Source organism: Salvelinus alpinus, chromosome 3, assembly GCF_045679555.1.
Source record: "Salvelinus alpinus chromosome 3, SLU_Salpinus.1, whole genome shotgun sequence".
NCBI lineage: Eukaryota > Metazoa > Chordata > Actinopteri > Salmoniformes > Salmonidae > Salvelinus > Salvelinus alpinus.
In genome coordinates this window covers 49,292,298-49,318,939 of record NC_092088.1, presented here as the reverse complement: position 1 = coordinate 49,318,939, position 26,642 = coordinate 49,292,298, and the positions used below count along the sequence as shown (strand labels likewise).

At 43.3% G+C, this 26,642-nt stretch overlaps 1 long non-coding RNA gene across 1 annotated transcript in view; it reads left to right on the top strand.

The window, feature by feature from the left end:
* Positions 1–6,293: 6,293 nt before the first annotated feature.
* Positions 6,294–26,642, top strand: part of LOC139570873 (uncharacterized) — a 43,238-nt gene continuing 22,889 nt past the window's right edge. Inside the window, exons 1-5 of the long non-coding RNA XR_011674183.1 lie at positions 6,294–6,433; positions 15,090–15,177; positions 25,293–25,414; positions 25,608–25,796; positions 25,919–26,058. This is a non-coding gene — a long non-coding RNA (uncharacterized lncRNA). The remainder of the gene's footprint in view (positions 6,434–15,089; positions 15,178–25,292; positions 25,415–25,607; positions 25,797–25,918; positions 26,059–26,642) is intronic.

The following is a 26,642-nucleotide window of genomic DNA, read 5'->3' as shown; positions in this document are numbered from 1 at the left end:
CACAAGTCAGATAATTAGTTGCATGGACTAACTCTGTGTGCAATAATGGTGTTTAAACCGACCCACCCTCCCGGATCCGGGATCCTCCTCATCAGAAACGCTGACTAGCATAGCCTAGCATAGCGCCACAAGTAAATAATAGCATATAAATATCATGAAATCACAAGTCCAATACAGCAAATTAAAGATAAACATCTTGTGAATCCAGCCAACATGTCCGATTTTTAAAATGTTTTACAGCGAAAACACAACATATATTTATGTTAGCTCACCACAATAGCCCAAAACACAACGCCATTTTTTCACCGCAAAGATAGCTTTCACAAAACCCACAAATAGAGATAAAAATAATCACTAACCTTTGAACAACTTCATCAGATGACAGTTTTATAACATCATGTTATACAGTACATTTATGTTTTGTTCGAAAATGTGCATATTTATAGCTACAAATCCTGGTTTTACATTGGCGCCATGATCATAAATGGCTCCAAAACAGCCGGAATAATTACAGAGAGCAACGTGAAATACAGAAATACTCATCATAAAACATTTATGAAAAATACATGTTGTACATATAATTAAAGATACACTCGTTCTTAATGCAACCGCTGTGTTAGATAAAAAAAAAAAAAACCTTAGTAAAAAGCACAGCATACAATAATCTGAGACAGCGCTCAGCCATTCTCCGCCATGTTGGAGTCAACATATTCAACAAAAATATGAAATAACATCATAAATATTCTCTTACCTTTGATGAACTTTCATCAGAATGTAGTGCCAGTAATCCTTGTAACACAATAAATCGTTGTTTTGTTTTAGAATGTCCATTTCTTCTGTCGAATTAGCAACTTTGGCTAGCATGTGTAGCTCACGTGTCCATGAAAGTTTGACGCATGGAACGAAAAATTCAAAAAGTGATAATAAAAGTCGAATAAACTGGTCAAACTCAGTTGAGAATCATTCTTTATGATGTTTTTCTCGTATGTATCCAATAACGTCCCAGACGGAGCATTTCTTCGTGTCTACCTAAGGCATTGCAGACAATGATATGGTGCACCCAGGTGCGCAGCAAAATACTGCCAATATGGCTGACCTGTCACTCCAAAAGCTCTCATTCGGTCCCACATCAGGCTAGACACCTCATTCAACGTTCTACTGCCTGATGACATCTAGTGGAAGGCGTATGAAGTGCATACATATCCATAAATACAAGGCAATTGAATAGGCGAAGCCTTTCACAGAGACCCATTTCAGAATTTTCACTTCCTGTTGAAGTTTGCCTGCCAAATGAGTTCTGTTTTACTCACATACAGTGGGGAGAACAAGTATTTGATACACTGCCGATTTTGCAGGTTTTCCTACTTACAAAGCATGTAGAGGTCTGTAATTTTTATCATAGGTACACTTCAACTATGAGAGACGGAATCTAAAACAAAAATCCAGAAAATCACATTGTATGATTTTTAAGTAATTAATTTGCATTTTATTGCATGACATAAGTATTTGATACATCAGAAAAGCAGAACTTAATATTTGGTACAGAAACCTTTGTTTGCAATTACAGAGATCATACGTTTCCTGTAGTTCTTGACTAGGTTTGCACACACTGCAGCAGGGATTTTGGCCCACTTCTCCCTACAGATCTTCTCCAGATCCTTCAGGTTTCGGGGCTGTCGCTGGGCAATACGGACTTTCAGCTCCCTCCAAAGATTTTCTATTGGGTTCAGGTCTGGAGACTGGCTAGGCCACTCCAGGACCTTGAGATGCTTCTTACGGAGCCACTCCTTAGTTGCCATGGCTGTGTGCTTCGTGTCGTTGTCATGCTGGAAGACCCAGCCACGATCCATCTTCAATGCTCTTACTGAGGGAAGGAGGTTGTTGGCCAAGATCTCGCGATACATGGCCCCATCCATCCTCCCCTCAATACGGTGCAGTCGTCCTGTCCCCTTTGCAGAAAAGCATCCCCAAAGAATGATGTTTCCACCTCCATGCTTCACGGTTGGGATGGTGTTCTTGGGGTTGTACTCATACTTCTTCTTCCTCCAAACACGGCGAGTGGAGTTAGACCAAAAAGCTCTATTTTTGTCTCATCAGACCACATGACCTTCTCCCATTCCTCCTCTGGATCATCCAGATGGTCATTGGCAAACTTCAGACAGGCCTGGACATGCACTGGCTTAAGCAGGGGGACCTTGCGTGCGCTGCAGGATTTTAATCCATGACGGCGTAGTGTGTTACTAATGGTTTTCTTTGAGACTGTGGTCCCAGCTCTCTTCAGGTCATTGACCAGGTCCTGCCGTGTAGTTCTGGGCTGATCCCTCACCTTCCTCATGATCATTGATGCCCCACGAGGTGAAATCTTGCATGGAGCCCCAGACCGAGGGTGATTGACCGTCATCTTGAACTTCTTCCATTTTCTAATAATTGCGCCAACAGTTGTTTCCTTCTCACCAAGCTGCTTGCCTATTGTCCTGTAGCCCATCCCAGCCTTGTGCAGGTCTACAATTTTATCCCTGATGTCCTTACACAGCTCTCTGGTCTTGGCCATTGTGGAGAGGTTGGAATCTGTTTGATTGTGTGTGGACAGGTGTCTTTTATACAGGTAACGAGTTCAAACAGGTGCAGTTAATACAGGTAATGAGTGGAGAACAGGAGGGCTTCTTAAAGAAAAACTAACAGGTCTGTGAGAGCCGGAATTCTTACTGGTTGGTAGGTGATCAAATACTTATGTCATGCAATAAAATGCAAATTAATTATTTAAAAATCATACAATGTGATTTTCTGGATTTTTGTTTTAGATTCCGTCTCTCACAGTTGAAGTGTACCTATGATAAAAATTACAGACCTCTACATGCTTTGTAAGTAGGAAAACCTGCAAAATCGGCAGTGTATCAAATACTTGTTCTCCCCACTGTATATAATTCAAACATTTTTAGAAACTTCAGAGTGTTTTCTATCCAATAGTAATAATAATATGCATATCATATGATCTAGAACAGAGTACGAGGCCGTTTAATTTGGGCATTATTTTTTCCCAAAGTAAAAATGGCACCCCCTATTAAGAAGAAGTTTTAACATGATTTGTGAATGACTACCCCATCTCTGTAACCCACACATACAATTATCTCTAAGGTCCCTCAGTCGAGCAGTGAATTTCAAGCACAGATTCAACTACAAAGACCAGGGAGGTGTAACGGGTGTCGTCGTCAGATGAAGAGGAATCGGACCAAAGCGCAGCGTGGTAAGTGTTCATGACTGTTTATTTAAACTGAACACTAAACAAAAATAGCAAAGTGAATAACCGAAACCGAAACAGTCCTGTCAGGTGCAAAACACTAAACAGAAAACAACTACCCACAAAGCATAGGTGGGGAAAAGCTACCTAAGTATGGTTCCCAAATCAGAGACAACGATAGACAGCTGTCCCTGATTGAGAACCATACCCGGCCAAAACAAAGAAATACAAAACATAGAAAAAGGAACATAGAGTGCCCACCCAAATCACACCCTGACCAAACCAAAATAGAGGCATAAACGGTCAGGGCGTGACGATCAGGGCGTGACAGGAGTGACAGGAGGCCACACAAAGAAGGGCACCTATTGGTAAAAATAAAAAAGCCGACATTGATTATCTCTTTGAGCATGGGAAAGTTGTTACACTTTGGATGGTGTATCAATACACACAGTCATCACAAAGATCTAGGCCTCCTTCCTAACTCAGTTGCTTGAGAGGAAGGAAACCACTCAGGGATTTCACCATGAGGCCAATTTTAATCCAGTTGCAGAGTTAAATGGCAGTGATAGTAGAATTGAGGATGGATCAACAATATTGTAGTTATCCACAATACTTACCTACATGACAGAGTGAAAAGAAAGAAGCTTGTACAGAATAAAAAATATTCCAAAACATTCATCCTGTTTGCAATAAGGCGTTAAAGTAATACTTTAAAAGATGTGGCAAAGAAATTCACATTTTTGTCCTGAGTACAAAGCATTATGTCTTACACAACACGTCACTGAGTACCACTCTTCATATTTTCAAGCATAGTGGTGGTTGCATCGTGTTATGTGTATGCTTGTCATTGGCAAGGATTAGGGAGTTTTTTAGGATTAAAAAAAGGAATAGTGCCAAGCACAGGTCCTAGAGGAAAACCTGGTTCAGTCTGCTTTCCAACAGACACTGGGAGACAAATCCACCTTTCAGCAGGACAATAATCTAAAACGAAGGGCCAATTACATGCTGGAGTTACTTATCAAGACAAGGTTGAATGGTCGTGGCCTTGTTACAGTTTTGACTTAAATCAGCAAGACTAGAAAATGTATGCCTAGCAATGATCAACAACCAACTTGACAGAGCTTGATTTTTTAAAGAAATAATGGGCAAATATTGTACAATCCAGGTTTTCAAAGCTCTTACAGACTTACCCAGAAAGACTCACAGCTGTAATCGCTGCCAAAGGTGATTCTAACATGTGTTTTTGGTTACTTCATGATTCCATATGTGTTATTTCAAAGTTTTGATATCTTCACTATTATTCTACAACGTAGAAAATACAAAAAAAATCTGAAAAACCCTTGAATGAGTAGGTGTCCGAACTTTTGACTGGTACTGTATACAAAAGTATGAGGACACCCCTTAAAATGTATGGATTGGGCTATTTCAGCCACACCAGTTGCTCACATGTCTATAAAATCGAGCACACAGCCATGCAATCGCCATAGACACACATTGGCAGTAGAATGGCCTTACTGAAGAGCTCAGTGACTTTCAACGTGGCACCGTCATAGAATGCCACCTTTCCAAAAAGTCAGTTAGTCAAATTTCTCCCCTGCTAGAGCTGCTCCGGTCAACTGCCCCAGTCAGGTGCTGTTATTGTGAGGTGGAAACGTCTAGGAGCAACAACAACTCAGCCCTGAAGTGGTAGGCCACACAAGCTCACAGAATGGGGCCGCTGAGTGCTGAAGCGCGTAAACATCGTCTGTCCTCGGTCGCAACACTCACTACCGAGTTCCAAACTGCCTCTGGAAGCAATGTCAGCACAAGAACAGTTCTTCGGCAGCTTTTTGAAATGAGTTTCCATGGCTGAGCAGCTGCACAGAAGTCTAAGATCATCATGCGCAATGCCAAGAGTCGGCTGGAGTGGTGTAAAACTCGCCACCGTTGGACTCTGGAGCAGTGGAAACGCTTTCTCTGGAGTGATGAATCACGCTTCGCCATCTGGCAGTCCGACGGACAAATCTGGGTTTGGCAGATGCCAGGAGAACGCTACTTGCCGAATGCATAGTTCAGACTGTAAAGTTTGGTGGAGGAGGAATAATGGTCTGGGGCTGTTTTTCATGGTTCGGGCCCCTTAGTTCCAGTGAAGGGAAATCTTAACGCTACAGAATACAGTGACATTCTAGACGATTTTGTGTTTCCAACTTTGTGGCAACAGTTTGGGGAAGGGCTTTTTTCCTGCTTCAGGCATGGCATTGCCCCCGTGCAAAAAGCGAGGTTCATACAGAAATGGTTTGTCGAGATCGGTGAGGAAGAACTTGACCTGGCTGCATAGAGCCCTGACTTCAACCCCATCGAACACCTTTGGGATGAATTCGAAAGCCGCCTGCGAGCCAGGCCTAATTGCCAAACATCAGTGCTCGACCTCACTAATGATCTTATTGCTGAATCGAAGCAAGTCACCGCAGCACTCTTCCCAAAAGAGTGGAGGCTGTTATAGTAGCAAAGGGGGGACCAACTCCAAATTGATGCCCATGATTTTGGAATGAGATTTTTGACCAGCAGGTGTCCACATACTTTTGTCGTCTAGGATGATTCAGAGATAGGGGAGAGATATGGTATAATCAATGTTATGAGATGCAGTAAGAGTTGCACAGTCTATGGTTTAGATGCTTTTCCATTACGTAGCACTAGCAGATAGATACTAGATAATGTTTTGATGGGGTGATAACGTATAGAAGACGTGTTAGATGAGGACGTATAGACCTAGGCTCAGCTGTATAGACTATAGCAGGGATGGTCTACTTTGTTGGGAGTGGGGGCCACAGAAGTCCGGAACTCATCATGAGGGTCCGCAGTGGCTCGTTGGTTTGCATACCCCCCCCTTTTTATGATGTACGTTTTAAAGTTAATTCGATGAAATTCCCCGCATTTTGCCATGTGATGTGATAACTGATGATGAATGGGCCCCACGCTGGTCAGTAATTTGGCCATGCCTACTAGAAGTTTAGATAGCTGGCCGCTAGACCAATTTACCAATCAAAAAAACAAAATAGCTGACATGAGCTAATTGAGTGACTGCTGATGCACAAGCACATTTCGGAATTGCACCTTGTGTATTCTCTCTCTCAACAGTAAATTGAGACCTTGGCTGAGTTCCAAAAAAACATTGGGTCCGCGTCCAGGCCGCCAGTGCCCATCCGGGAACTAGAGGTATGGAATAACATCTGGCTGCTGTTAGGTAACTTATTTGCATCAGAGTGATCCTCCCTCAGCATCTGATTAGTTGGATAGCCTACTGCCTGGGTTTAACTAGGATTATTAAGATTCTCTTCGCTATTGAAGGCTATGTAGTTCTACATTTTGATGAACAAATTCAACATGCACAGATGCTTTCTCACCTGTTCTTATCCATCTATCCATCACACCCCTCTCTCTCATTCATCCCTTTGCCCTTCCTTTTCTCTCTCCATCTGTATTCTCTTTTCCTCTCTCCTTTCTCTATTACCCCCCTCCTAACCCACCTCCCCTGTATGTCCACTGCCTTTGGGCTGTAGGCCTAATTAGGCTCTAGCCATGATTCTGGCCATCTGCTGGTCTCTCTCTGTGTCAATTCTCATTGGCTGAACTCTGGCTGAGTGCAAAGTCAGAGTGTAACACCTGCAGTGAGTGTGTGTGTGACAGTGTGTAGGATGCGAGGGAAGAGGGGTGGTGAGGTAGTGTATTTTATTGGGAGGGGGAAGGGTACAGAGATGGAGAGGGGAAAACATGTGCACAAACCGCAGTACATTTTGAGGTAATGGCATATACAACAGTGGTGTGATTTCGGGTGACACACAGGTGTGTTGCCTTGGGCATAGACAGCCATGCACAAGGCAGTCCCTCTATCTATCCTTTCCACTCACTCTATCATTCACAAGCTTTTCTGCGCTCTCTCAGTTTCTGTCTCACCGTCTCTCTCTCATTCGCTCTCTGTTTCCCTCCCTCCTGCCAAACAACAAGGCGTCTCCCTCCCATCGGAGCGGGAGCGTACGGTTTCTTTATTTCAGTCCATAAATAAATATCAAAGGAGAACTAGTGCTGTTCCCTGCATGGAACGCGTTTGTGACAGCTACTGTAACAGTCTGGGGATTTAGGGGTACTGTATCAGGGAGAGGGGGGCACAGCACATCTGGGCGGGGATGGGCTCTGAGAGGGAGATAGGATACAACACACACACAGAGACGTCACATACACATGCTACACCATGCGCTATCTCTGGTTGATAGGAGATAGTTTGCGCAAATGGTTTGAATGGGGCTCAAAGCAGCAGTATCCTGTGCCTAACAGCCCACCCCTCTTGCATGCACAGTTACACATAAACACACACGAACATGCACACACATGTACTGGCAGCCCAAACGAGCAGCATCCAGGTGACTAATAACTGCCTCCCCCTCTTTACACACTCACACACAGAGACCGCGCTCTTCTCTCAGTGGGGGGATAGCGGGCCATGGATCGATAGCATAGCCACAGGGAGGCTAATCAATAGGCTGGATATACACTGCTGGAGAAGGAAGATCAGCTGAGACCGTTTCAAGGGCAATTTGTAGCCTGAGCCCTACCAGGCCTACAACATTCATGCCCTACCCTACCCAGGCCTACAACAGGCCCTACCCTACCCAGGCCCGGTTGCTTCTGCCAAATTCAAGGCCCGGCCCGAAATCAGAAATAACTTCTTCCATTAGAAAATCCATTAGATTCTCTCTGTCTGTCACTCTAAACCCCAACAAAACTCAAGAAACATTATTATTTTCTGTGTAATAATCTGTCCTGTCTTATATTTGACGAGGTTGAAGCACTTGTGACAATGTTATGATCTTAGTCAATTAAGACTGTATTGCGCAGCAGAGCACGAGCAAATGGCACATCTTCAAAATGTTAGTGATCCCTGAGCTCTGCCCGTGCACTAGTTATTGATTTTATTTTATTTTTAAAGGCCCTACCTGGCCCTAACCTAATGTTCCCTTTTTTGCGAGGTGTTGATAAACCTCCCTGGACTTTGTTGGTTGGAATCTGTTCAACTGAGGGACCTTACAGCTAACTGTATGTGTGGGGTACAGAGATGAGGTAGTCATTTAAAAAATAATGTTAAACACTATTATTACACACAGAGTGAGTCCATGCAATTTATTATGTGACTTGTTCATTTTTACACCTGAAGTTATTTAGGCTTTCCATAACAAAGGACTCAAGACATTTCAGCTTTTCATTTTATATTAATTTGTAAACATTTATCCACTTTTGGGGGGTATTGTTTGTAGGCCAGTTACACAACATCTCAATGTAATTCATTTTTTAGTTTAGGCTGTAAAAAACAACAAAATGTGGCAAAAGTCAAGGGGTGTGTAGACTTTCTGAAGGCACTGTACACACACACGGAGAGACGTCCCATACACATGCTACACCACATCTCTGGTCGATGGGAGTTGGTTTGAGCAAATGGTGTGAAAGCTGAAGTATCCTGTGACTAACAGCTTACCTTCCTTGCTTGCCCACTCACACAAACAGGGCTGGCCTAGCCTCTTGGGAGGGCCCTAGGTGAGATTTGTGTAGGCTATATCTCAAACGCTCTCAACCAGAGCACACCCTGGGAAAATACAGTAAAAAAGAGAGCTGAATTTCCAGGAACTCTACATTTCTACCTTCTGTCCTTTCTGAGTGTGTGTGAGTTTGAATGTGTGACTTGTCCAACCACAGTCAACTCAGCATTGAGCTCGTTTGGTCTTTCACCATGACTGACTCCAACTGTGTTCGCTCTGTTCCTGCGAAGCCAAGAGATAAGCATTTATAAAGCCTTTTGTGTAAAAACTCGTAATTAAAACTTGATCTCTTTTGAAAAAATGAAATCTCGCGTCTTGTGACGGCCGGCCGCCCAACAACCTGCCCGCTTGACCCTATCCCCTCCTCTCTTCTCCAGACTATTTCCGGAGACCTTCTCCCTTACCTCACCTCGCTCATCAACTCATCCTTGACCGCTGGCTACGTCCCTTCCGTCTTCAAGAGAGCGAGAGTTGCACCCCTTCTGAAAAAACCTACACTCGATCCCTCCGATGTCAACAACTACAGACCAGTATCCCTTCTTTCTTTTCTCTCCAAAACTCTTGAACGTGCCGTCCTTGGCCAGCTCTCCTGCTATCTCTCTCAGAATGACCTTCTTGATCCAAATCAGTCAGGTTTCAAGACTAGTCATTCAACTGAGACTGCTCTTCTCTGTGTCACGGAGGCGCTCCGCACTGCTAAAGCTAACTCTCTCTCCTCTGCTCTCATCCTTCTAGACCTATCGGCTGCCTTTGATACTGTGAACCATCAGATCCTCCTCTCCACCCTCTCCGAGCTGGGCATCTCCGGCGCGGCCCACGCTTGGATTGCGTCCTACCTGACAGGTCGCTCCTACCAGGTGGCGTGGCGAGAATCTGTCTCCGCACCACGTGCTCTCACCACTGGTGTCCCCCAGGGCTCTGTTCTAGGCCCTCTCCTATTCTCGCTATACACCAAGTCACTTGGCTCTGTCATATCCTCACATGGTCTCTCCTATCATTGCTATGCAGACGACACACAATTCATCTTCTCCTTTCCCCCCTCTGATAACCAGGTGGTGAATCGCATCTCTGCATGTCTGGCAGACATATCAGTGTGGATGACGGATCACCACCTCAAGCTGAACCTCGGCAAGACGGAGCTGCTCTTCCTCCCGGGGAAGGACTGCCCGTTCCATGATCTCGCCATCACGGTTGACAACTCCATTGTGTCCTCCTCCCAGAGTGCTAAGAACCTTGGCGTGATCCTGGACAACACCCTGTCGTTCTCAACTAACATCAAGGCGGTGACCCGTTCCTGTAGGTTCATGCTCTACAACATTCGCAGAGTACGACCCTGCCTCACGCAGGAAGCGGCGCAGGTCCTAATCCAGGCACTTGTCATCTCCCGTCTGGATTACTGCAACTCGCTGTTGGCTGGGCTCCCTGCCTGTGCCATTAAACCCCTACAACTCATCCAGAACGCCGCAGCCCGTCTGGTGTTCAACTTTCCCAAGTTCTCTCACGTCACCCCGCTCCTCCGCTCTCTCCACTGGCTTCCAGTTGAAGCTCGCATCCGCTACAAGACCATGGTGCTTGCCTACGGAGCTGTGAGGGGAACGGCACCTCCGTACCTTCAGGCTCTGATCAGGCCCTACACCCAAACAAGGGCACTGCGTTCATCCACCTCTGGCCTGCTCGCCTCCCTACCTCTGAGGAAGTACAGTTCCCGCTCAGCCCAGTCAAAACTGTTCGCTGCTCTGGCACCCCAATGGTGGAACAAACTCCCTCACGACGCCAGGTCAGCGGAGTCAATCACCACCTTCCGGAGACACCTGAAACCCCACCTCTTTAAGGAATACCTAGGATAGGATAAAGTAATCCTTCTAACCCCCCCCCCCCCTTAAAAGAGTTAGATGCACTATTGTAAAGTGGTTGTTCCACTGGATATCATAAGGTGAATGCACCAATTTGTAAGTCGCTCTGGATAAGAGCGTCTGCTAAATGACTTAAATGTAAATGTAAATCTCTCGCAGACAGGGAGCGAATGACCACGTATCTGCCCTTTGTGCGATTGCACACACACACACAGCAACGCAATACACACAGACACACTCCAATTACACACAAACACACCAAAGAGTCTCTAATTCAGGCTTATATGAAAGTATTTTGTGACCCCCCCGTGTGGGCGAGCTGGGATGGGGTGTAAAAAAAACATAAATCGAATTACTTTATGTGAAGTGGCTGAATAATGTTGTATAATAAGAGCAAAATTGGAAAACAGGGCTGCGTTGGCTTGCGTTGAACAGTGCCCTGTGAGACTATCACGCAGGTCTTTAATGTGGGAATCTGCAAAGAGATGGAGAGAGAGGTAGCTTTAGTGTGAGATCAGTCTAAACAACTCACCTCCAAGCCAAGCAGCTATACTCAAAAGACACACACACACACACACAGTTCTCTAAAGCCCAGCTTTATAGCCACTGTCTGGCAGTTTCCACATTTGCAAGCTTTCTGCATTGTTGGTGTGGAACTGTACAGATATCAGTGGCAGGCTTTCACACAACAAACACACACACACTTGCACTTCCGCACACACGCGTGTTGACTCCTGTTTCTGAATGGTCCCTTCATCAGCTCTGTGCGTCTGTGTGTACAAAGAGTGTGTGTGTGTGTGTGTGTTTGTGTTTGATTTGATTAATTTTTTTCACAACTCCCAAACACTGGCCCTGGCCTTTCTCCAACAATCTAGAGGTAGACTCCAGGGGGTGTGAACATCGTGTGTGTGTGTGTGTGTGTGTGTGTGTGTGTGTGTGTGTGTGTGTGTGTGTGTGTGTGTGTGTGTGTGTGTGTGTGTGTGTGTGTGTGTGTGTGTGTGTGTGTGTGTGTGTGTGTGTGTGTGTGTGTGTGTGTGTGTGTGTGTGTGTGACTGTCAGATTAATTTAGCTCTGGAAGAAACACTTCTGTGTGGCAGCTTAGGATCTTCCCTCTGTGACAAAACCTCTTAGAGAAGCTGTGTGTGTGTGTGTGTGTGTGTGTGTGCGTGTGTGTGTGTGTGTGTGTGTGTGTGTGTGTGTGTGTGTGTGTGTGTGTGTGTGTGTGTGTGTGTGTGTGTGTGTGTGTGTGTGTGTGTGTGTGTGTGTGTGTGTGTGTGTGTGTGTGTGTGTGTGTGTTGAGCCTGTCAGAGACTGTTAAAGTCTGTCAGGCTGCAGCAGTTCTGAACCATTCACCACAGTAATGCTCCGTCACCCCCAAACGCCACCACACACATACATGAAACAACCAACACTCCCAGCCCAGAGAAACATTGCAGATGCCCTGGGCTTGATGAATAATGCTTGTGTTGTGGTTCAGGTGTGTTCCAGAACAGGTTTCTAGTCAGTCCATGATTAGGAGAGCTGTTTTGTGTTTCGACTTAAGCCTCAATGTTATGTACAGTGTTGCTATGGAGCTGTGTGTACTACTTTTGATGGAGATGTATTTTTCCTTACATTGATGCTTCAGTGTCGGTCCTCTCCTATTTCATAATGCCCTTCGTTGTCTTTTAGTTTTACTAAAGAAGTATTTTAAAGTCGTAAAGTCTCTCACTCTCTCTTTCTTTCCGTCTCTCCTTCATTCCGGGGCTGTCTTGACACACAACTCCAGACAGTGGCAGCTTTATCAATCTCTTTTGTAGTGTTAATAAGGCAGCTGTCGGGCTGGCTGGTGACATCTCTGTGTGACAGACAGCTAGTGGGGCCAGACTCACAGAACTGTTTGTTTTTCTCCAGCTTAGGCTTTTTTCCCCAAGATGAGTTGCACAGCATCAGGGAACTGTGTATGTGTATGGCTTCTTCCTCCCTGTTGGTCTCTGTGATGTTAGTGTGTAGGGTTCGGTAAACTTGGTTGGTTTGTTTAAGCCATATAGTGCATGAAGGATTGCTGGTCTCTGCGGGCTGTAGTAGGCTATATTGATTTGTGATGGTATTTTTTGGGGTTGGGTTTCAATGCCGATACTGATACCGATTATTGGAGGACCAAAAAAAGCTGATACCGATTAATCGGCGGATTGTTATATATATATTTGTAATAATGACAATTACAACAATACTGAATGAACAATGAACACTTTTATTTTAACTTAATATAATACATCAATAAAATCAATTTAGTCTGAAATAAATAATGAAACATGTTCAATTTGGTTTAAATAATGCAAAAACAAAGTGTTGGAGAAGAAAGTAAAAGTGCAATATGTGCCATGTAAAAAAGCTAATGTTTAAGTTCCTTGCTCAGAACATGAGAACATATGAAAGCTGGTGGTTCCTTCAAACATGAGTCTTCAATTTTCCCAGGTAAGACGTTTTAGGTTGTAGTTATTATAGGACTATTTCTCTTTATACCATTTGTATTTCATATACCTGTGACTATTGGATGTTCTTATAGGCACTTTAGTATTGCCAGCCTAATCCCGGGAGTTGATAGGCTTGAAGTCATAAACAGCGCTGTGCTTCAAGCATTGCTAAGAGCTGCTGGCAAACGCAGGAAAGTGCTGTTTGAAGGAATGCTTACGAGCCTGCTGCTGCCTACCATTGCTCAGTCAGACTGCTCTATCAAATCATAGACTTAATTATAATATAATAAACACACAGAAATATGAGCCTTAGGTCATTAATATGGTAAAATCCGTAAACTATAATTTCGAAAACAAAACGTTTTCTCTAACGGGTGGCATCCATAAGTCTAAATATTGCTGTTACATTGCACAACCTTCAATGTTATGTCATTATTACGTAAAATTCTGTTAAATTAGTTCGCAACAAGCCAGGCGGACCAAACTGTTGCATATACCCTGACTCTGCGTGCAATGAACGCAAGAGAAGTGACAAAATTTCCATAGTTTAATATTGCCTGCTAACATGAATTTCTTTTAACTAAATATGCAGGTTTAAAAATATATACTTCTGTGTATTGATTTTAAGAAAGGCATTGATGTTTACGGTTAGGTACACATTGGTGCAATGACTGTGCTTTTTCGCGAATGCGCTTGTTAAATCACCCGTTTGGCGAAGTAGGCTGTGATTCAATGATAAATTAACAGGCACCGCATCGATTATATGCAACGCAGGACAAGCTAGATTAACTAGTAATATCATCAACCATGTGTAGTTAACTAGTGATTATGTTAATATTGATTGTTTTTCATAAGATAAGTTTAATGCTAGCTAGCACCTTACCTTGGCTCCTTGCTGCACTCGCATAACAGGTAGTCAGCCTGCCATGCAGTCTCCTCATGGAGTGCAATGTAATCGGCCATGATCGGTGTCCAAAAATTACAGATTGTTATGAAAACTTGAAATCGGCCCTAAATAATCGGCCATTCCGATTAATCGGTCGACCTCTGGTTGGGTTAGTTTGTGCTGATCTTCGCAGCATTTCAGCCTCGTCTGCTTTTTATGTGGGTGTTTAGACTACTTTGTGAGGGCCGTTTAGGCTACTTTCTGAGGGCCGTGTAGGCTACTTTGTGTGGGCCGTTTAGACTACTTTGTGTGGGCCGTTTAGGCTACTTTGTGTGGGCCGTTTAGGCTACTTTGTGTTGGCGTTTAGGCTACTTTGTGTTGGCGTTTAGGCTACTTTGTGTGGGCGTTTACAGCTTTCAACTGTCCTCTACTTGGTATGCAGTTCTGTGCTGCTCTGCTGTTGATGTAAAGGTGATGGTAATGGACATGGAAGGCAGTGTGCAGCTGGTGTTCCTTCCCAGCAGGATGGTGACAGATTAGAATTCTCACTTTGTTTGCCCGGTGTTGCTGAAGATGTATTGATCTCTGGGCTCACATCAGATTAGGTTTCCACTGTCAACAACAAATAGGCTTAGCCTGACAACCAAATTGCCAATCACAAACTAGAGACAGTTCTTACATCCAATCACAATTTAGAGCCAGCCCTGATAACCAGTCAATAAAGCTAGAGCCAGTCCTTACATCCAATCACAATCTAGAGCCAGCCGTGAGATCCAGTCACCAACTAGTCAGCGATGATGGCCAATTACAATCAGTTAGTCCCGATTCCTAGAGATGTAAACCGTTTATGTAAGAGGGCATATGCCAATGTGTGTCTGTGTTTCAGAATGACTACTGTGTAGCTCAACTGTGTAACCATAACTGTGTGCCTGATGAACACGGAATGGTGCACAGTAATTCTGCTCAACCCTTTACAACAATATACAACTGTCCAACCATATGGAATCCTGTAAATGTGTTTCTTAGTGCTGTGTTCTACATATCTTTGATTGTGTGCTGACTCTGCTCTCTCTTTGCTCTTCCTTCCAGTCTTCACAGAAGAAGGTGAAGCTTCAGACAGAATCCAAAGTCAGTCCCAAGAGGAGCCCCGAGTCAGCCATCAACCTTCTAGGCCTGGGTAAGGCATGACCAACATATCCAAGATCCTAGAAATGGATACTCCAAATGCCCGACTCACTCTCTCACTCTGTCTGTCTGTCTCTGTCTTTCTCTCTCTCTCTCTCTCTGGAATTTGAGATTATGGTAATTTGGCGCATATCAGACAAAAAAAAAACACGTGGCTTTTCTGCTACTTTACTCTTACCATAACACTTCATTATTATCAGTAGCATACACTTTTCTTTTACATGGATATGCTTCTTAATGAAACCTATTTCAAACAAGACATTACACTTCACTTCTTTCATGGCATTTCATATTACTCATAACTATTAATCCACAAATGAAGAAATGCCAGGTTGGAGAGGATCTATCGCATTTTTTCGGATTGACACAACATTAGCGCTTATCGAGGTCAAAATAAAGATATATGCCTCCCTTGACCTTGTCTGTTGGTTTTTCTGCAAATAAAAAAAATAGAATACAATCCTATTTCGACGCACAAATGTCTGTTTTTTTTCAGTTTTTTTTCTCCGAAATATTAGCAAAAAGTCACAAACGCTTCTGCGTTCATCGATGGCAATAGCATTAGTATGGTGTCAAATCCGATTCAAAAGTCGAATGGGCGCAAGATGGCGCAAGCGAGCAAGATGAAACATCATTGAGTGAGAGAGAGCAGGTCCCGCGAGCGCAGGCCAGCGTGGTGCACACAAATTAAACTTGAGAGCTTGCGAGTGTAGCTTTGAGCGAGCAGAACTTAATTTCCGCATGCAGTAAGTTACTTACTACATCTCAAAAATGACTGCACTCTCACAAATACACCACGTCCTGACTCCCTCTCACACCAATTTTCCAGTTCGCTCTCCAAAATCCATTTTGCTCTCACAACCGCTTACTATAATTTTATAAAAAGGGGACATTCTAGCCAAAGAACATTGTAGCAGTCTTCTGAAATGCAATTGGTCAGGTCTTTGGACAAATCACAGCTTGACTGCTCCAAAACCAGATTTTTGACCATAGACATGAAAGGTAAACGATGGCTGACAATAATAAACAGGTAAGTTCTATAGTTTTTAGGAGATAAACTAGCTAACCAATTAGCCAGCTAGTCAACTATGACTGCATTTATAAAATTGTAACGAAACTGAAATAAGTAGTTATTTGTTAGTCCGTTATTAAAGCAGGCTATTGGTGAGACAAGCTAGGTTAATGTCAGCTAGCTACAGTTGAAGTCGGAAGCTTACATACACCTTAGCCAAATACATTTAAACTCAGTTTTTCACAATTCCTGACATTTAATCCTAGTAAGAATTCCCTGTCTTAGGTCAGTTAGGATCCCCACTTTATTTTAATAATGTGAAATGTCAGAATAATAGTATAGAGAATGATTTATTTCAGCTTTTATTTCTTTCATCACATTCCCAGTGGGTCAGAAGTTTACATACGCTCAATTAGTATTTGGTAGCATTGCCTTAAAATTGTTTAACTTGGGTCAAACGTTTCGGGTAGCCTTCCACAAGCTTCCCACAATAAGTTTGGTGACTTTTGGCCCATTCCTCCTGACAGAGCTGGTGTAACTGAGTCAGGTTTGTAGGCCTCCTTGCTTGCACACACTTTTTTAGTTCTGTCCACACATTTTGTATAGGATTGAGGTCAGGGCTTTGTGATGGCCACTCCAATACCTTGACTTTGTTGTCCTTAAGCCATTTTGCCACAACTTTGGAAGTATGCTTGGGGTCATTGTCCATTTGGAAGATCCATTTGCGACCAAGCTTTAACTTCCTGACTGATGTCTTGAGATGTTGCTTCAATATATCCACATAATTTTCCTCCCTCATGATACCATCTATTTTGTGAAGTGCACCAGTCCCTCCTGCAGCAAAGCATCCCCACAACATGATGCTGCCACCCCCGTGCTTCACTGTTGGGACAGTGTTCTCCGGCTTGCAAGCCTCCCCCTTTTTCCTACAAACATAATGATGGTCATTTTGGCCAAACAGTTCTATTTTTGTTTCATCAGACCAGAGGACATTTCTCCAAAAAGTACGCTCTTTGTCCCCATGTGCAGTTGCAAACCATAGTCTGGCTTTTTTATGGCGGTTTTGGAGCAGTGGCTTCTTCCTTGCTGAACTGCCTTTCAGGTTATGTCGATATACAGTTGATGTCGGAAGTTTACATACACTTAGGTTGGAGTCATTAACAATCATTTTTCAACCACTCCACAAATTTCTTGTTAACAAGCTATAGTTTTGGCAAGTTGTTTAGGATATCTACTGTGTGCATTAAAAAACAAGTAATTTATCCAACAATTGTTTACAGACAGATTATTTCACTTATAATTCACTGTATCACAATTCCAGTGGGTCAGAAGTTTACATACACTAAGTTGACTGTGCCTTTAAACAGCTTGGAAAATTCCAGAAAATTATGTCTTGGCTTTAGAAGCTTCTGATAGGCTAATTGACGTAATTTGAGTCAATTGGAAGTGTACCTGTGGATGTATTTCAAGGCCTACCTTCAAACTCAGTGCCTCTTTGCTTGACATCATGGGTAAATCAAAAGAAATCAGCCAAAACCTCAGAAAAAAATTGTAGACCTCCACAAGTAGCCGTCAAACAATAGTACGCAAGTATAAACACCATGGGACCACGTAGCCGTCACACCGCTCAGGTAGAAGACGCGTTCTCTCTCCTAGAGATGAACGTACTTTGGTGCGAAAAGTGCAAATCAATCCCAGAACAACAGCAAAGGACCTTGTGAAGATGCTAGAGGAAAGAGGTACAAAACTGTCCATATACACAGTAAAACGATAATGACTTCAAACCATTTCTCTTGCTCCCGCCCTCTTTCCATGCAGTCCACTGTTACTAGTATGTGGTGGTGAAGTTGTTCTCTGCTCAGCTGACAGAGACGGGTGATGCAGAATTCCTTAATATCTCCTCTATGCACAGCACTCTTGGGACTGCCTGTAGGTAACCATGACATCCACCAATCACCCCCGTAACGTAATAATTAGTGTTACTGAGAGTTCCTCTCATTTCTTTGATGCTGTATGAAGGCAGTGTGCATAGGACATTTGTCACATCGAGAGGATGATGACCAGCTGCTAACTGCTAACTTTTTTGGTTAGAAAGATGGTTCTATACTGAATTTTTGTGATACTTATTAAAACTTCTTAGGGCTGCAATACCGTTAACGGGATCAATATGAGAACAGCCAGTGAAAGTGCAGGGCGCCAAATTCAAACAGAAATCTCATAATTAAATTTCCTCAAACATACAACTATCTTATACCATTTTAAAGGTACTCTTGTTGTTAATCCCACCACAGTGTCCGATTTTAAAAAGGCTTTACAGCGAAAGCACCGCCAAATCACAGAAAAACACAGCCATTTTTCCAGCCAAAGACAGGAGTCACAAAAAGCAGAAATAGAGATAAAATTAATCACTAACCTTTGATGATCTTCATCAGATGACACTCATAGGACTTCATGTTACACAATACATGTATGTTCTGTTCGGTAAAGTTCATATTTATATAAAAAAATCGCAGTATACATTGGCGCGTTCAGTAGTTGTTCAGTAGTTCCAAAAACATCCAGTGATTTTGCAGAGAGCCACATCAATTTCCAGAAATACTCAGAAATACTCATACTCACAGCAATCGCTGTGTCAGATTTCAAAAAAGCTTTACGGAAAAAGCAAAAACCATGCAATAATCTGAGGTCGGCGCTCAGAGCCCAATCAAGCCATACAGGTACCCGCCATATTGTGCAGTCAACAGAAGTCAGAAATAACATTATAAATATTCACTTAACTTTGATGATCTTCATCAGAATTCACTCCCAGGAATCCCACTTCCACAATAAATGTTTGATTTGTTTGGTAATGTCCATCATTTATGTCCAAATAGCTACTTTTGTTAGCGCGTTTGGTAAACAAATCCAAAGTCACGAAGCGCGTTCACTAAAAGCAGACGAAATGTCAAAAAGTTCCATAACAGTCAGTAGAAACATGTCAAACGATGTATTGAATCAATCTTTAGGATGTTTTTAACATAAATCTTCAATAATGTTCCAACTGGAGAATTCCTTTGTCTTCAGAAATGCGATAGAACGGAGCTCGCTCTCACATGAACGCGCATGGTCAGCGCATGTTCAGCTCATGATAGACCTTACTCAATCCCCTCTCCTTTGGCCGCACTTCACAGTAGAAGCATCAGACAAGGTTCTAAAGACTGTTGACATCTAGTGGAAGCCGTAGGAAGTGCAAAATGACGCATATCCCACTGTGTATTCGATAGGCGACGAGTTGAAAACCTACAAACCTCAGATTTCCCACTTCCTGGTTGGATTTTTTTCTCAGGTTTTTGCCTGCCATATGAGTTCTGTTATACTCAGACATCATTCAAACAGTTTTCGAAACTTCAGAGTGTTTTCTATCCAAATAGACTGATAATATGCATATATTAGCAACTGGGACTGAGGAGCAGGCAGTTTACTCTGGGCACCTCTGGGCACCTTTTCATCCAAGCTACTCAATACTGCTCTGCAGCCATAAGAAGTTAACCACGTTTCCATCCCCAGTTTTTATGCGAGTAAAGTCATACCGTATAAAAAAAATTACGACAGCTGTGATGGAAACAGGAAGTTTCGTTACAATTTTATAAATGCAGACAGATAATTTGTTAGTTCTACATGGTGGGATCTTTTTGTGTCGGTAAAATGAGCTATGCGAGAAATGGCAGCGGAAACACCTTTATACTCAAATGTTGATATAATAACTAGTGATGCACCGATATGACATTTTTGGCCGATACCGATATCCAATATTTTCCTTGCCAAAAAGAAACTATACTGATTACCGATATCAGTCACTGGCTTTATCAAAAAGTGCATCGATGACGTCGTATCCATAGTGACTGTACGTACATAACCCAACCAGAAGCCATGGATTACAGGCAACATTCGCACTGAGCTAAGGGTAGAGCTTCCGCTTTCAAGGAGCGGGACTCTAACCAGGAAGCTTATAGGAAATCCCTTGATGCCCTCCGATGAACCATCAAACAGGCAAAGCGCCAATACAGGAAAAAGATCGAATCGTACTACACCGGCTCCGATGCTCGTCGGATGTGCCAGGGCTTGCAAACTATTACAGACTACAAAGGGAAGCACAGCCGAGAGCTACCCAGTGACACGAGCCTACTAGACGAGCTAAATAACTTCTATTCTCGGGTCGAGGTAAGTAACACTGAAACATGCATGAGAGCATCAACTGTTCCGGATGACTCTGTGATCACGCTCTCCGCAGCCGATTTGAGTAAGACCTTAAAACTTAAGACCTTAAAATGTTTACACATTCACAAGGCCGCTAAACCAGACAGATTACCAGGACGTGTACTCCGAGCATGCACTGACCAACTGGCAAGTGTCTTCACTGACATTTTCAACCTCTCCCTGTCCGAGTCTGTAATACCAACATGTTTAAAGCAGACCACCATAGTCCCTGTGCCCAAGAACAGTAAGGTAACCTGCCTAAATGACTACCGACCTGTAGCACTCACGTCTGTAGCCATGAAATTATTTGAAATGCTGGTCATGGCTCACATCAACACCATTTTCCCAAAAACCCCAGACCAACTCCAATTTGCATACCGCACCAACAGATCCACAGATGATGCAATTCTATTGCACTCCAGCTTGCCCTTTCACACCTGGACAAAAGGAACACCTATGTGAGAATGCTATTCATTGACAACAGCTCAGCGTTCAACACCATAGTGCCCTCAAAAGTCATCACTAAGCTAAGGACCCTGGGACTAAACAGCTCCCTCTGCAACTGGATCCTAGACAACCTGACAGGCCGCCCCCAGGTGGTAAGGGTAGGTAACAATACATCCGCCACGCTGAATCTCAACACAGGGGCCCCTCAGGGGTGCGTGCTCAGTCCCCTCCAGTACTCCCTGTTCACTCATGACTGCACGACCAGCCATAACTCCAACACCATCATTAAGTTTGCTGATGACGCAACAGTGGTAGGCCTGATCACTGACAACAATGAGACAGCCTATAGGGAGGAGGTCAGAGACCTGCCCATGTGGTGCAAGGACAACAACCTCTCCCTCAACGTGATCAAGACAAAAGAGATGATTGTGGACTACAGGAAAAAGAGGACCGAGCACGCCCCCAATCTCATTGACGGGGCTGTAGTGGAGCAGGTTGAGAGCAATTTCCTTGGCGTCCACATCAACAACAAACTAACATGGTCCAAGCACACCAAGACAGTCGTGAAGAGGGCACGACAAAACCTCAGGAGACTGAAAAGATTTGGCATGGGTCCTCAGATCCTCAAAAGATTTTACAGCTAAACCATCGAGAGCATTCTGATGGGTTGCATCACTGCCTGGTATGGCAACTCTATACCAGACCTCTATACCAGGCCGTGTCAGAGGAAGGCCCTAGAAATCGTCAGACTCCAGCCAACCTAGTCATAGACTGTTCTCTCTGATACCGCACGGCAAGCGGTACCGGAGCGCCAAGTCTAGGTCCAAGAGGCTTCTAAACAGCTTCTACCCCCAAGCCATAAGACTATTTAACTGTACTAGAATGCTACCCAGACTATTTGCACCTCCCCCCCCCCCCACGCTAATACTACTCTCTGTTATTATCCACTTTAACAACCCTACCTGCATGAACATAATTATCTCAATTACCTCGACACTGGTGCCCCCGCAGATTGACACATTGACTCTGTACCAGTACCCTCTGTATATAGCCCCGCTATTGTTATTCACTGCTGCTCTTTAATTATTTGTTTTTCTTATCTCTTACTTTTTTCTTAATAATTTTTTTGGGGGTATTTTCTTAACTGCATTGTTGGTTAAGAGCTTGTAAGGAAGCATTTCACTGTAAGGTCTACACCTTGTGATTGATTCATTTGGATATTAAAAGTTTTTGCGGGCTTTTCAGCATTCTGCATTCAACACACACACACATGGACGCAGCGGTCTAAGGCACTACATCTCAGTGCAAGAGCCATCACTACCGTCCCTGGTTCGAATCTAGGCTGTATCACGTCCGGCCGTGATTGGGAGTCCCATAGGGCAGCGCACAATTGGCCCAGCATCGTCCGGGCCGTCATTGTAAATAAGAATTTGTTTTTAACTGACTTGCCTAGTTAAATAAAGGAGCAGGGACTTAAACATCCATGAGCATGACCCTCTACTGTCTGTACACACACACACACACACACACACACACACACACACACACACACACACACACACACACACACACACACACACACACACACACACACACACACACACACACACACACACACACACACACACACACACACACACACACACACACACACACACTGACCATTTTGTTGGCATTTACGTATATCCCCATTACCAGTAAAACATAATCAAAACCTATTTCTTTCACTGACACGCTGTGCTGTTTTGTTGTTCATTTGTCATTTCATTCTCAACCAGGATTTCTAAGGAACGCCGTTTGGGTCTTTGCGTGTCAAAAAAGATACACGTGAAATAACACTATTTGATGTGTCAAATAAGCTTGTTGACCAATCAGGACCTGAATATGACTGCACGTCACATAATAATTTAACGCGTTCATACATTTTTTACGTAGTTATTACACATTGATTACACTGTCACTCATATTTCTTATGTCACAACAATTAATCGATACGTATGATATGATGCTGATAAAGTTGTCTTGCGTACCTACAGTGCTGGTCATAAAAAAGTTAGCTAGCTAGCTCATGGATGCGAACAATGTTTTTCCCAAAAACATAGCAAAACGACATCATCTAGGTGTCATTATCTAAAATAACCCTAATTTATAAAACAGTTCTTATTTCATGAATGGTGGTTGGACCCATCTATGTCAAGCTAGCCACAATAGTTGACTTTGCGGTTAGCCTTTAAAATAAAAGTATGGCATAATTCTACTATTTGTATTCATTTGTATCATTGTCAATTACATACTTTTATTTTGAAGGCAAACCGCAAATTCCACTATTGTGCCTAATCCTTATTGTGGCTAGCTTCACAACACAACCCGGTCGAGCCTCACTAGCCAGATGAAGCTAGCTGGCTGCTTATAACGTTAGCTTTGGGCAAAAGGGTTAAGTAGCTGGCTAGCTATTTATTTTCATGAATTTCAATAGGCGAACAACAAGTGGCAACCTAGCTAATACTTACTCACCAGGATTCCTAAATCATTGCTAACAATAATGAAAATGACTGCAGTTTCTACTGGTCATTGTTTTCAGGCTGGTTGTATTGGTGCTAGCTAGCTACCCCAGAATATGCGTTCGAACAAATTATGTTTTATTACCAACGCGGTTTTGTAAACACATTGTTCGTGGCCGGTGTTTGCTTGTATGCAGACTTTTTTGTACAGCTTTGACAGTGCTACTGTATCTTTTCTGATGAGCAAAGACCAACTGGCATTCCGTAGTATGTATATCGTGAAGCAGTGACGTTATTACTGTGTAACTCCGGTAGGGCCACATCCAAAAAATAGCATGCTTGGTAGTGTGTACCGGTACTCGACCAGTCGGCGAAAGCCAACATCACCCACGACAGAGAACGGTTGATTATCAATGGCAATGAATTCCATTATCTTGGCTTTAATGGATTTCGCCTTTGAGTTGTCTCGCTGAAAATGACTGTTCGATCCACACAGCTGACATTGTGGGCTAGGTTAGGAATGCTGTGTTGCACGTGCTGTGCAAAATTTTACATGGCATCATTACGTCATGTAGCTACGTTATATAGGTATGCACGATAGCTTTGACATCGGTTTTTAACATCGCCGTTAAACTAGACATCGGGCTGATACCGATGTTGCCATTTTTAGCTATTATCTGCCGATTCCGATACGTTCACCGATATATCATGCATCCCTATTAATAACTATCATATCGAAGTAAACTTGGAGTCACGCAACGAAGTGGTGTGTGGTCCTCCCACTATGACTCTGGAACCCATGCAGTTTATTAAACTACAGATTAAATAAGTTATGATGAACTTCACAGGGTGGTGAAAGTGCAAGGTATGAGCTTGATGCTCCTTTCCAATAAATGTCCAATAAATTATTCTGGTGACGTGATGATCGATGCTTGACTGCCGTTTGACAATAAAACATATTCTCGCTCTTACCCATTATAATCTCATCATGTAGACTAACCTACCTGCAGAGCGCACATGCCAAGTCCGGACAAGGCACATTTTCTATTTAAAGCAACAGTTTATAACAAAACTATCGGTAGTATTGAAAATACGATGGAAACACATTGAACATTAGATTTTTATTCCACGGTAATAGAGTAGTGCTGAGATTGTCACGACTTCTTCCGAAGTCGATGCCTCTCCTTGTTCGGGCGGTGTTCGGCGGTCGACGTCGGTCTTCTAGCCATCGCCGATCCATTTTTCATTTTCCATTTGTTTTGTCTCGTTTTCCCACACACCTGGTTCTCATTTCCCTCATTATGTGTTGTGTATTTAACCCTCTGTTCCCCCCATGTCTTTGTGTGGTATTGTTTATCTGTTTTCATGTATGCGCACGTTAGGCTGGTTGCGCTGGGTTATGTTCAACCCGTATTTGTATTTCGTGTTCGTTTGTGCCGTGTGCTTTTGGTTTGCCAAATAAAAGTCTCCGTTTTGCTACCAAATATCTGCTCTCCTGCGCCTGACTTCCTACAGCTCTTCACGCATACCTTGACAGAGACTCACATTTTTCAATTTAAAAGATGTCAAAGAAACCAATGATTGCAAATTGTTAAAAGTAGTCCTTGTGCATAGAGTTATATGTTTTGTTTCACTTTGACATCATTGATTTTTGTTTGACATACATTTTAAAGTGAAAAATCTGACTCAGTGGAATTGCCCGAAAGCTCAGCTCAGTCCAGTCCCACATTGTGTGTTTTTACTAATTTGGCTAAATGATTATCCATAGTTGCCTCTTTTGACACAGCCACAGCAGTCTTAAAATTGATTGTTACCTTGAATGTAACATTAAGATACTAAAACATTTAAACTCCAAATGAACTCTTGTCTGTGACACTTCCAGATATCTTATTTTCCTCTCTCTCATTCCAGTTGTTTTCAGGAGACAGGTCAGTGTGTATAGAGAGAACACGTTTGATCAGGTGGAGTCAGGCTTCTACTTCATCGCCCTGGACCACTACACCAACGAGGCCGAGGATGCCAAATGTGGACCAGTTAGTCACCAACTCATCTTATGCCTTACACAACTCAGCACATATGTGTCGCTCCACCTTCCTCAAACTCAAGTGCCCTACTTTTGTTTACCTTTTTACCAATGTCTATGGATTGTACAAGGATTTTAAGTTGGAACTTTGACTACATTCTAAATCTAATTCCAGCTCCTGTATCCTTCTGCCCTGTCTATAGATTATGCTGATGCCCCACTGTAAGAACTTGTAGATATTCACTGGTTCTGAGGGAGGTGACATGGCCACAAACAGTCCCCGGGACACCTTCCAGTGCTACCGCTGTCTGGACAACAGCCAGAGGGTGGTCAAGACATCTGCTGAGACTTCGTCATTAGTGTGTCAGCTCTGCTGCACCTGGGAGCTAAAGGTATGGCACCGCACTCCCAACAGTCATGTATGCTTGAACATACTTATATGCTAATTTAAGTGTTTCTTAAAGAGGAAATCAGTAGTTGAACAATAACAAAGCCGCTCCCCGCCCCTGTTTAGGTAAAAAGCTGAGGGATGGGGCTGGAGACACTCCAATTCATAGACAGTGCTATAGATACAACGACTGACCATCGCACCTCCTTCTAAAATCCCATTGGAGGAGACGACCGAAGGTTCCTCGCCTCAGACCTCCTCCAATGGTGAGGAGTTAAGCAGAGATTAATTGGTACAGAGCTCACGTCATTGTTTTAGGTGGGAACTTATGTTGAATGGTACATTTACTCTGTTTGCACTTTATCTTTGTTCTACTTGCACTCTTTCCACAGATGGCTCTGGCTTTCTGATAACATCTGATCTGCTGAGACTCCTTATGGTGTCTGCTATGACTGGCTGCTTTTGTTTTACAGACAAACTTTGCCGGCTAACAAGTCATAAGCTAGCTAACTTTAGCGGGTAGATTCCACTCAACTCACTGTATAAATAATATACCCATTAGAACTTATTTCCGAATTAATTTGGCTAAACTGCTGGGTTTCCTGAGTCGTCCGGTGCTTACTATTCAAACCGGGTAGCTAGCTAAACAGATGGCTCTGCAGTGCATCGCAAACAGAAGGCTAGTAATAGCCCATCACAACACTGGACTGGCCAATGTCAGGAATTTGTTAGTTCATTCACTCCAGTGTAAGTGATCAATCTAAGGTTTCTAGACACACACACATCTTTAAGCCCGCCCCCATCAGCCTGAAATCCAAACCCAAAGGTGCCAAGACATGAGAGAGAGAGC